At 34.5% G+C, this 11,903-nt stretch overlaps 1 protein-coding gene across 1 annotated transcript in view; it reads right to left on the bottom strand.

Annotated features, from left to right (window-relative positions):
- Positions 1–8,967, bottom strand: part of LOC135139306 (BTB/POZ domain-containing protein Tiwaz) — a 161,645-nt gene extending 152,678 nt beyond the window's left edge. The window contains exon 1 of the mRNA XM_064069495.1: positions 8,682–8,967. The gene's annotated coding sequence lies outside the window, so the exon portion shown is untranslated. The remainder of the gene's footprint in view (positions 1–8,681) is intronic.
- Between the last annotated feature and the right edge of the window lie 2,936 nt (positions 8,968–11,903).

An 11,903-nucleotide genomic window follows, 5' to 3' on the forward strand; every position in this document is an offset into this window, starting at 1 on the left:
TAAAAAAAAGTTAAATGCTTCTATTTATACAATTAATTTATTGTTTCCAATAAAATACAAATAAAAACCATGTAAAAACTATTGTATTAATGGACCTTGCAAATTTATCAAACCACAAGCAACAATTACAATATGATCCAAAAGTGGCACCAAATTATGATCTGTGGTAGCATGTGGACCCAACATTCGAAATTCTCTGATCCTACGAATTAATCTTTCAATGTGGATCCTCAACGCTGCGACAAGTTTCGACTGACGTACCTCATCCTTCGTCATTTTTCTGGTGCTTGTGACGCTGGGAGGTCTGACTAGATTCACCTTTTTTTTCTGGAAAAGCCCTGCTACTTGCTTGAAGCCCCTATTGGTCATTACAGTTGCATTTTCAGGTACAACGGTCAAATACCCTGATTGCTTAATTATTTCTACATCTGATGTGCGACCTCCAAACCCTTCTGATATAAAATTAATTAGCCCATTTGGAGTACTTGACACTAAATACTTGCATGTGTTACAAGTTTTATAATTGCTCCAGGTTAAAGCTTGCTGATAAGCTGCACTAGGTCTTTCAACCTGTATTTCGAAGCAATCAATGATTGTTTCAACATCTTTATAATACGTCTGAAACTGCCTAGGTAGAACTCGCTGAATTTTACTTTTCTCAGGCCAAAAAATTAACTCATTGAGTTTTGTAGCCATTTTTGGCAATGTTTTTGAAAATATATTACTGACACCACTAGTGCTTAATGCAAAATCTGTCCCTAATCGTACAAATTGGTCATCTGTTCGTATTTTCTTAAGAACGATATAAATATGTTCTACAGGAACTTCTAATTCTTCTTGGAGTAATTTGATGAAAAAAAATTCTGACTTGGCCAAGCCCAGATAAAATCTGCTATTATTTTCAATTTTGAATATTTCCACTTTCACCAATAGTTCTTTGGATATCATATTAGTTTCATGCAATGACTCCGATGATGGCTCATAAACACTTCCACTTTGGAGTGAAAGGGAGGATGATGACAATGATGTCGATGATCCCTGAATAGGTTTGTGGGGGCTTTGATATATTTGTGACGATAATGATCGAAGAGTGTTTGTGCTTTTATCTGCCACTTCAACTGAGGTCATTGATGACTGATCTTTTGTGCTAACTCTTGTCTGAGTTGCTTTTCTAAGAGTTCTCCTTTTTGTTCTTAAAGGAGAAACTGATTTTTCTGGCGATTTTGCACTAACAAACATGCCAGATGGTGAAGCCACTGTTTTTAATTGCAGTTCTTCGACATCCTCTGTTACATCCTGTGAAGTACCAGGTACAGTAGGTTCAGGAAACAGTTTCCTTCGAAGCCCTCTACTGTGCTGTTGTGTTTCCATCTTACGTTTCCTTGAAGTTGGTGTGAATTGGGACGAAGTTTCTTTCCTCACCATGCTTCTTGGAACCACATTGTCTTTTAACATTAGGAGTGTACCCATTAATTTGAAATGAATCCAATTTTCAGCATCCTTTTCCAACTTTATTAAAGAAAATTTGTTAATAAGGTGATACAAGTAGATACCGACATACAAATTTTTGAAATATTTACTATACTTACATCAAAATGATCTTCACAACAGTACAAACTTTTCCCAGGTATGTATGTTCTTCCCACAGCTTCAAACCATAACTTCCTCCGATCCACTTTTTGGGGAACAGTAAGAAATAATTTTTCTGGATTATTTGTAGAGTTATTATCACACCCAACGAAGAAACACTGTTTCGCCATCGTGCCAATTTTTTCTATTTAATTTGTTTATATTTAAGGAATAAAACGAACAGGCCAAGTTGATCAAAAACACGTGCACACTCTGACCTACCTCAATATAATAAACCAGCAGGTTTGGCAACACAGCATCGCTGCCATCGCTTCAAAGTGATTGGTTACACTTTTAACCGCGAAATATTGCAACTTTGAGCCGGTCTCTCACTCTTCTATTATTTTGACAATTTTTTTCAAAGCGATTATTTTTTATAAATAGTTCAAATTTGTTTTTTGTACATGTATTTAGATATTGTTTCAGAATGTTTAGTTAAAATTTGATTTTAAACTTTCGTGGAAAACCCTATTACTGGAGATTTTAAAGTTTTAAAGTAGTTCATATTATAAAATCATCTTTGAAAAAAAGAAATGTTTAGCAAACATTTTTGTATTTGAAATTAACAATTTAAATTTGAACTGTACCTGTTTTATGAAATTAATTACCTTAAAATTCGTAGAAGAGGGTAACGTGTTAAATTTTGTTTTGCTTTTAGTAAAACATTTTTCCGTTTAAAATATATTTTTAAATATTGTGCATCTAAATCAAATTTTATAGCGCTAGTCTCCATCATTTTTAACAATGGGTGTTAAGAAAGTTTAAGTTAATTTTAAGGTGTTTGTTGCAGTGGGTTCGTATTCGAAGAAGAGGGGACTCGCTAGCAAAAGCAGAAAAAGAAGCCATAAAGGTTAAAATTTTTATTACTCTTTATATGGTGATGGGTATTTTGAAGTTTTCATTAAACCTGCCTGTTTTGACTAAATTTTTCTGATAAGTAAATTTAGTTCACTTAGTCTTTTTGTAAGATTACTTTTGGAAAATCACTTATTCCGGTACTTCAAGTTATGCAACGACTGCGATTGTCATTAGCCGTTGTAGACCATTATTGGCAAATGTCGACGAACCGCAATCAACAATTAACGATATGCTCTTTTACGACTAATTTCAGACCAGTTTGTGCATATGTGAATTTGTTCTATATTAGGAAACCACAACTTTTTAATGCCTGGGAAAGTTTCAGTTCTCCAGTGAAATATTCATCATTCAAAACATTAACTCCAGAGTCGGTATTAGCAAAATTCTCGTCTGATGAGATCAATCTCTAAAGCGACGTTTATACAGCTGCAAATTTGTCAAGCCAGCGTGGCGCGAATTTAAGAAACCTTCACCTGTATAACTGTGCTTTCGGATTATGGTACTAATAACTTTCAACCCACAGAACATTTAATTCCTAGAAGTTAACTGCTCGCGTTATAAATCTGCAAGTTTTACTTCCGGACCGTAAGTCTCGTAAATTTTTTATGCCTGTAAGCCTCGGGCCCAGATAAACCCATCAAAAGTCATTTGGTTAATGTTCATTGGGTCAGAACCGGAATTGTATCGTATATATTTTACTACATCCTTTTGTTATTCAAGGCAAAATGTTGTCACTTATTCCTATTATTATAAGTCTCGACTTATAATTCCGGTTTTAAACTAGTGAATAGTATAATAAAATTATACAAAAAAAAAATGTCTGTAACTGGTGTTTACAAAGCTTTTTTATCGCACTTTAGGTGAGCAGGCATCAAATTTTATGCAAGAAGGTTCTAAGAAACAGGCCGCAGGCAATTTTAGTAACAACTGACTAAACCTTTTCTAAAGTGTTTAGCTCCACCCGGAGCAGGTAGGTTTTCTTTTTCACTAGCCTATGCAACTGTCAGTCGCTCGCTTTACTAAACATAAATAAACACAGCTTGCTCAAGTTTAATCAAGCTTAAATCAATTGCAGCTCAAGAAAACTTTGTACAAACTTGACTTTTTTTAAGTACAACACCGATTTCCTAAAACAATGTTTCGTTGAAAACGGATTAATAATTTTGGAATGATCAGACGAACTGTTTCTGTCATTTAATAAAAACTCCATTCAACACGAGGTGACAAAACCGCCAAACAAAACAAAGTGAAGAGAAAATTACCAAATGATCGCCCCGGGGAAAAACAGCTGTGAAATCAATGCACTTCAGAAGTGCGATGAATCGGTTGATTTTATAGGGTTGTTATTTGCAGATAGTTGGTAACGTTTGAAGTTCCCCATTTGAATTAACCCGGAACTCTAGTTGCAACGTAATGAGTGTCAATTCCAGAACCGTCAAGCGAATTGCCTTATTTAAATACCAAAATAGAGATAACAGTGAACTTATTTTTCTCGGAGTTGTTATTAGAGTACACAATATTTTAAAATGGTTTAGTAGTTAGTGGTGACTCTGACGTCGTAAGTGACGCTTCACTGACGCGGCGAGTGAGTATTGCCATAATCGACGAAAGTGGCTAATTAGATCAGCCACTTTTAATGAAACCAGCTACAATTTTTCCTTCTTGTTTTACCTAGAAGTCCATGTCGGCCGCGTTTAAGAAGTCATCTTTCTTTGTATCGGTTCGATCCATATACAGCAAACGTGTATATCATGCGCCGATTGTAAATAAATCAGAATTACGCAATATACATCAAACATCCGCCGCAGTCTCGCTATAGATTCTAGTTAATTTATTATGGCGCATTTTCCATAAATGCAAACGTCCTAATCCATCACGACTGTCTCCGAACCAGTTATCCTAATTTCCATTTCACGCTAAAAACTGCACGCAACCCCTAATAAACTTTCAACATCCCTTAATTTCAACCCTTGAGTCTGTTGCGAGTTAAATCAAATTTAACGAATTACACAAAAACAATTAGATTTTTAATTAAAATGTTAAGTTTTAATTAACAAGTTGATCCGTTCGGGAACTTTACTCACATTCTAATTAAAGTTTTCTAACTTTTATTATCGCTTGACTCCGAGCTTTTGTTCTTGGCGCAATTTTTCGCGGATTTGCGTAACGAAATAGTTTTGTTTTAATTAGCCGAGTATGAAGAGTATTAGACTTTACGGCGGCAATTATTGTGTGCAATTAAATGTTTATTGTGTAAGCGCAGTCCTCGGACGTTTCACGTTGTAAATTATGGCGATGTGTGCAAATTAATTTTCATTAACCGCAATAAGTCATGCCGGAACGGGATAAAAGTTGACGGAAAAGGCATTTTTTCGGAGCTAATTGCAAAGGTACGATTTATTTCGTACGAGGATTTTCAGAGCTCAAAATGTACAGTGTTTTGTACATCATATTAATCTACCTAAATAGAACTAGTGCTTCATACAATCGGATTGGATTATCGTGGTGCTTTATAACCGTTTTACAACTAATTGTTGTCAGATTCAAATTTGTAGATAAACTGTTTGCCATTGTCACATTTAGATAATCTTGTCTGATCAGATTGTGTTTCACAGCGAGATGAACTGAGTCCATTTAACACAAGCTACAAAAACGATCGATCGATTCCACTGTTTCTGCGGTTAAAAAAAAATTGAAAATTATTTATACAGAACAAATGTCACAGGCGTGTTTTGGACTGTTTTTCAATAAACATGTATTTAACAACAATTTTGTGAGAAAAGGTCAACGAATTTTTAACTAACTGAGTTTCCAGAGTTTTAAATCAACAAGGCTGTTTAGATAAATTTTATTTAATCTTCTGGAATGTCTAAATTAATATTAGCGTCCTATCTCAAAGATGTTCATTACATTGTTTCTTAAATAAATTGTAAAATTTGTGTATACAAATCCTGATTAAAGTTGAAAACAGGAAGAGACAAAATCACGTCGCGTCAAATATTTCAAATGGGGTTTTACTTACGACGATTTTAAATGACGTCATTTCTTCCTGGAAGAGATGAAAGAAAAATTGTTGCAATAAGATGAGATGCTACAGGACAGGCAAATTTTTGTCGGTACCCAGCAGCGAGGGTATTAGACTGCTCCGCCTCCTCACTACGGGTTTTCATAACCCCTAAACATATACTACGTATTAGATAGAATAAAGTAAGTTATTTTTGAAAGATGTAACCTTTAAACCAAAAGTCTGTGTTTCTACAACGAGAACTTTTTTTACTTTGAAGGTTAATTAATTATTATAATAAGCGTAATTATTATCAGTGACGCTACTGCATTTAAGAATGTTGAAACTCATTTGCTACCTGAAAGATAAAATCACTAACTGAACTCAAAACACCGTATCACATTACATTTAAAATTTCGTCATATTTTAAACACAATCTGATAACACAACAAAACACCAAAAATGTTCTTGTATATAGAATTTTCGAATAAAAGTTCGTACTCTTTAGAGAAATTATTAACACCATAAATACTAGAAATAACTATTAATATAATGCAGCGTGTGTGTAAATATTATTACATACAAGAAAAACCGGTGATAATTTCAATCCTTGAACGTTGTTATTCAAGAAATGTCGCTTTTTCAACCACCACGGTTCCGGTACATCCTACATTCAACGAACGTCTTTTTTCGCCATACGCACAAACACCTCCAGGTCTGGAGCAGTTGTTTACGAACGAGGTTTGAAAAATAATTTGTGAAAATCTCATTACTCCTCAACCCGGCTCTTTCGGTCATAAAAACTAGCGTTACCTAGCGAGAAAAAAGTGCCCTTTTTCAGTTGCTACACGGTTAAATGGATCTTCCGCAAGTGAAGGTATGGGATGCCTATGAAGCGTGCAGAATCAGAATTTTAAAAATAGTTAGCTTAAGTGACACAGCGGTTGAGAAGTGTGAATTATCGTACAGTTTTGACGTGCAGCCGCTGTGCGTAATTAATGAGCATACGGAAGAAGCGAATTAGTGAGTTATGGTGTGTATAGTCGTTAAAAATTTGCTAAAGGAATTTTCGAAAAAAAGTTAATTTTGGGTTGTTGTTATTATTCATAATACCTATTTCCATTGGTGAGAACTGGAATGTTAAAAAAAAACTTGGTGTTATTTGATTTGTTTTATTTATTATGTCAATGTGGCTGATATATATTTTTTTTAATTTGGAAGCTCAATTATTTTATATTTATATTACCAAATTAAAACAACAGTAAAAATAAATTTAATGATCATCTTATAATATTACCTATTATTTTTACTTCCCAAACGTAAGCAAAAGAAGTATTGCAATAGGTCGTGCTTCTTGACGTTTCATGACCCTTAAGAGTGTGAAAAGATGGTTCCCCGTTTCCGACTGTCTGTCGTCAGCGTCAATTTTTATTAGACAGATAATATGGGAAACTTCTGGACCGATTTTTGCCAAATTAAAACATCTCCATCAACAATTTAATCATGACCGCTCAATATACTGCGTCATTAAGGTTATCTAAATTTTATGAAACAATCTACCCACTTCTGTATCTATGATTTATGAATCTACCTTGATTTTGTTTATCGTTATTATATTTTTATTGTTTAATCCGTCGTATTCTGTATTATTAACAAACTGATTATCATGAAATTTTAAAAATAATAACTTAACACTGTTTTCAACTTACAAAACCCTAGAAATAGTATGAAATACATTGTCGATTTTTTTTTTGTTGGAAATGAGATACAATAAAAAGAAACTTATGTCATAGAAGCTCCCAGAAGTCTTTTTACTGTATCTCACTTGCAATAAAAAACACGACAATATATCTTATAGGATGTCTATGAATTTCGTAAGCTGAAAACAGTGGTGAAAACCGCGTTCTCAAATTTCCATAAATAATTGAGACATTAATTTAAAAAAAACAGAAATAATTCCTCATATTGTTATTGCGTTTCTACAATATCTAAAGAAACTAAATAAGCTGATTCTTAACATAGTAATACCATACTTTCATAAATACCTGTGTAAACAATTATTACATTTTTTAATATTTATTTAATATTTTTTATGACACCAGCAAAATTTAAAAGGGAACAAGACAACAAAAATGAAAATACGACCAATTATTAAGTCACAAGAACGAATAAATCGTCCAGTACACTATTTTGAATTTCTCACTGTAACTAAAATGTGAAAATATATTGAGTGTGACTTAACCATTTGACTGAAAGCTTCTGAATTTTGAAAAACGAGTAAGTTAACCTACCACAATCTAACTTAATTATATCTCTAAAATGAGATTAATTTGATATTCTGGGATAAACAGTAGAGAAAAGTAGACCAAATGGTTATAATTACCTTCGTTTTCGTTACAATAAGCAATTATTCTTTAATCGACTTTATTACATGTTGTAAAAATATTAGATAATATTTTTCATTTTCAATTTTCTCTTCTCCAATGATGTACTCACGTTTCGTGCGTAACTATCTGAACATTAATATAACTATGATCAGATATGTTTGAGCTGTCAATATTGAAATATAAGTCCGAATGTAAATAATTGTTCACCAGTTTTATTAGTTAAAAATTAGTGTAAAGCCTTGCTTACACAGTCGTAAATTTGCCAAGCCAAGGCTGACAAATACTAAATCATTTTTAGATCGCGTTAAGGAAATGTTATAATTTTGTCCACTAACACTACAACAAAAATTAGATTGTGGTCGCGTGTTCAAACTCACTCTTATTCTCACACGTGTTTGCGTTACTGCTAGGGATGAAATTACGTATAATTACCGCGAATCCGCTATAATACTGATAACTTATTTTCGACCTGTGCAAATGACATTTCACTGATGGTTGACCACAGCAGCAATAAATTATTGTAAGTACACCCGAACTTAATCCACTTTTATCGTCATTGTACGTCGTATATTCAACAAACGTGTCTCTTTCGCCATACGCACAAACACCTCCAGGTCCTGGCAGTTGTTTACGATCGCGGTTTGAAAAATAATTTGCGAAATCTCATTACTTCCCAGCCCCGGTTCCTCCGGTCATAAAAACTACCGTTACCCACGAAGAAAAAATCGTCGGCATAACGACGTCTGGAAAGTAACCCACCCCGTGGCGATGGTAATTCTGGTCCAAGAACAAAACGAACTCACCGCTTGGGGCACGAGGGCTCCAGGGCGACGGGGCCTCGGGTCTCCACGGTGCCGGCGAGTCGGCTCAGCTCCTGGGGAAAAATGGTGGCGGATGGTGGCGGCGTCGCTTCACCCGGATGGCACTAGCCAGAGCACGTGACCGTTTGACACTCGCGGGCGGCAGCGGCGACGGCAACAACACACACCTCTTACGAAGGCCTTTCTCGGACTGACTGCCGAGCGCGCCGACTGTTGGTCGGAGCGACGGCCGCCGCAGGCCGCCAACCGGAGCGCTCCTCCGCCACGGTCTTTTTGTTGCAGGCGAGTTGGGTTAATAATCCTGCGGGCTGCAGGCACAGTCCTGCTCGATTCTCCGGTGTGCTGGATATCAGGTTCAGGAGAAATGCGAACCCTTTTATGTTTGAGACGCGAGACGGGCGCAAACAAGACGGATTTGCGTGCCGGGGGGCTGCCGGGGGCGACGCGGTCCCCGCCGGGGGTGGATGGGGTTTTGGGATGTTGCGGGATTTTTTGAGGTTTTGGTTTTTATAGAGGATCTGTGGTCTTTAAACGCACCGCAAGAAAGTGACGTGCGGTTGGGTTTGTTTAAATGAAATTTAAATGTTTTGTGTTACGACCCGATTATGCTAAAAGTTGTTTCAACCTGATCAGGTGCCGTATGAAGTCCCTAAGCCTTCTACTTCTTGTCATTTCTCCAATAGTTTTTCCTTTTTCGTTACCGAGTTTTGCTAATTATTTTGTCCATCTCTTGAGTGGTTTATCCCTTTTTCCCATTAACACATGGAAATCGCCCTTTCGTAAAAACTCAACTCCAATTTCTTGTGCATTTTCTAGACATGGGATTATATTGTGAAACGTATTGTCAATAGTGACTTCAACCATTTTATTAACGACTCTGCAAACTGTCGGTTTTCTAGCACCATGAATACGAGGATAATTCGAAAAATTTTGAAACAGCCCTCGTAACTGTCAATATATAGTCTGCTGTTTTACCGCCAGAGGATGATTTCTTCTGCTTCAGGAGTTTAGTTATGCCCAGTTTTGTTCTTAATTAATTCTTTCTTGATATTATATTACATTACAAACCTTCTATTCTTAAGTTTACGGCGTTAGTCACTTTTGAAATGCTGCGTTCAAAATCTACAAAGTACGGCGTCCATGGCTTATAAAGTACAACGTTCTCGTTTATGAAGTACATGACGTTAGCTAAAAGAAGACACCTTAAATAACTTTTTTATTTATTAGCCAAAATTAATAATATTAAATATGCAAATGGGGAATAATAGCCTGCATGTATACGTAAATTCAATGCTTTAAAAAAACAACAGAAAAAAGTGTATTTCAGAAATACCGTTTAACTTTTTTTTTTCCAGAGTTTCCAGGTTTTTTTTACTTTACGTAATATTTGGTAAAATGTTGTACTGGATTTAAGAAAATATTATTTTACAAAAGCAAATGAAACGTATCAAAAGTGATAAATATTGAACTTTGCAAAGCATTTGTTTTTTCAATTTTATAGTAAAATAAAAATTCAGATAAATAAAAAAAAATGGTGACAATTTTTTTTAATGGTTTTGCTTTCTGTCAGTTATTTCATGTGAATGAGTAGGTTCATAAAGAAAAAAGTTATTCGAGGTGTCCCCTTTTCCCTAACTCACCTTGTAAAGCGTTCAAAATTTTCTTATAAAGTACAGTGTTCAGATATTACCACGTACGGTGTAAAATTTAAAAAATTGGTCGAACGTTATTTCGACAGAACCTCCCTCGCCCCTCAAGTACAATAAAACATATCCAGCTTTTTTGAAACATTTAAAAATCTGATTTTGCGAATTTATTTTTTATGACAACCCCTAGAAGTTAAAATAAAGATATGTTAGTAATGTTAAAGTAAATGTAAAGAAGCATGCCACGGATATGTTTCAAATGAGTTTATCTTTTACAAAATTTTGTGATGACGTCATCAACATTTTTGCAGGGATATGAATATCAGTTCGGATAGGTACAGTGTAACACTAATAATAACAATATTCCACTGCCAAATTTTCGAAAAATTGACCCGCTCCTAGTTTAATTAATAAAATAAATTGACTCATTCATTTTTTTTTTGAGTCACTCGGGATAAATAACTCTAAAAAATATAAATTTAGTGAAAAATCACAAGTATAGACTCATCAAATTTTGTTACATTTTCTATAGGATTTATTCGACAAAATTTTGAGATGACGTCATTAATAAATTGACCGATTTAATAAATAAAATAAATTGACACATTGACTAATTTTTTGAGTCACCCTCTATATGCAATTCTAAAAAAATATCAGTGGAATAATAAATCACAAATGTAGGCTCATCATATTTTGCGCATTTTGCTAGGATTTATTTGAAAAAATTTTGAGATGACGACATCAATTTTTTGGGAGGGGATAAATGAATAAATTTTGATTTACCATTTACCATCATTACGATAATCTTAAAACGTTTTCAAAATTTCAGAGCCACCGGTTTTGCGGTTTCAAAGTTAAATTGCAAAATAAAATTTTGTTTTTTTTCCCAAAAATCTAGACGTCTAGGGTGAAAACTAAACACGAATTCATACATCACAAATGCAAGAGTATCGTATTTTATAAAATTAAAAATATATATTATTGTAAATTTTGGAGATGACATCATCTCAGTGGTGGTGGGGTGATTAGCCAACTTTTCGTGAGTTTTTTATCATCAACATGATATTGCTAATGTACATACAAATTTTGACAGCAATCAGACAAGTAGTTTCGGAGATTATCTGTCTAATAAAAAGCCGGACAGACGACAGACAGATATACAGACAGACGGAAATGGGAGACCTATTTCTTCGTACTCTAGGGGTCATGAAAGGTTGAGAAAATGTAAAAGTAGAGAGTCGGCCGACAGACTCGCTTACGCTCGGAAAGTAAAAAACTTATCGAAGATTATTACTGCAGAACTTCCCTCGCCCCTGAAGTACAGTACAACATATCCAGCTTTTTCCAAATACTATAAAATTAGATTTTGAGATTTATTTTTTTATGAGAATCCCTATAAGTTACTTAAAGATATGTATGTAATGTTAAAGTAAATGTAAAGAAGTGTGCTATACTTCAATACGTGTCCTTGGATACTAATAATAATAGCATTATTACATTTCCAATTTTTTTAGGTCATCCTGTATAAACTATTCTAAAAAATATCAATACAATGTTA

The sequence above is a fragment of the Zophobas morio genome, unplaced genomic scaffold (genome assembly GCF_036711695.1).
Source record: "Zophobas morio isolate AGI-343-1 ecotype UQ-CSIRO unplaced genomic scaffold, CSIRO_AGI_Zmor_V1 ptg000031l, whole genome shotgun sequence".
NCBI classification, from domain to species: domain Eukaryota; kingdom Metazoa; phylum Arthropoda; class Insecta; order Coleoptera; family Tenebrionidae; genus Zophobas; species Zophobas morio.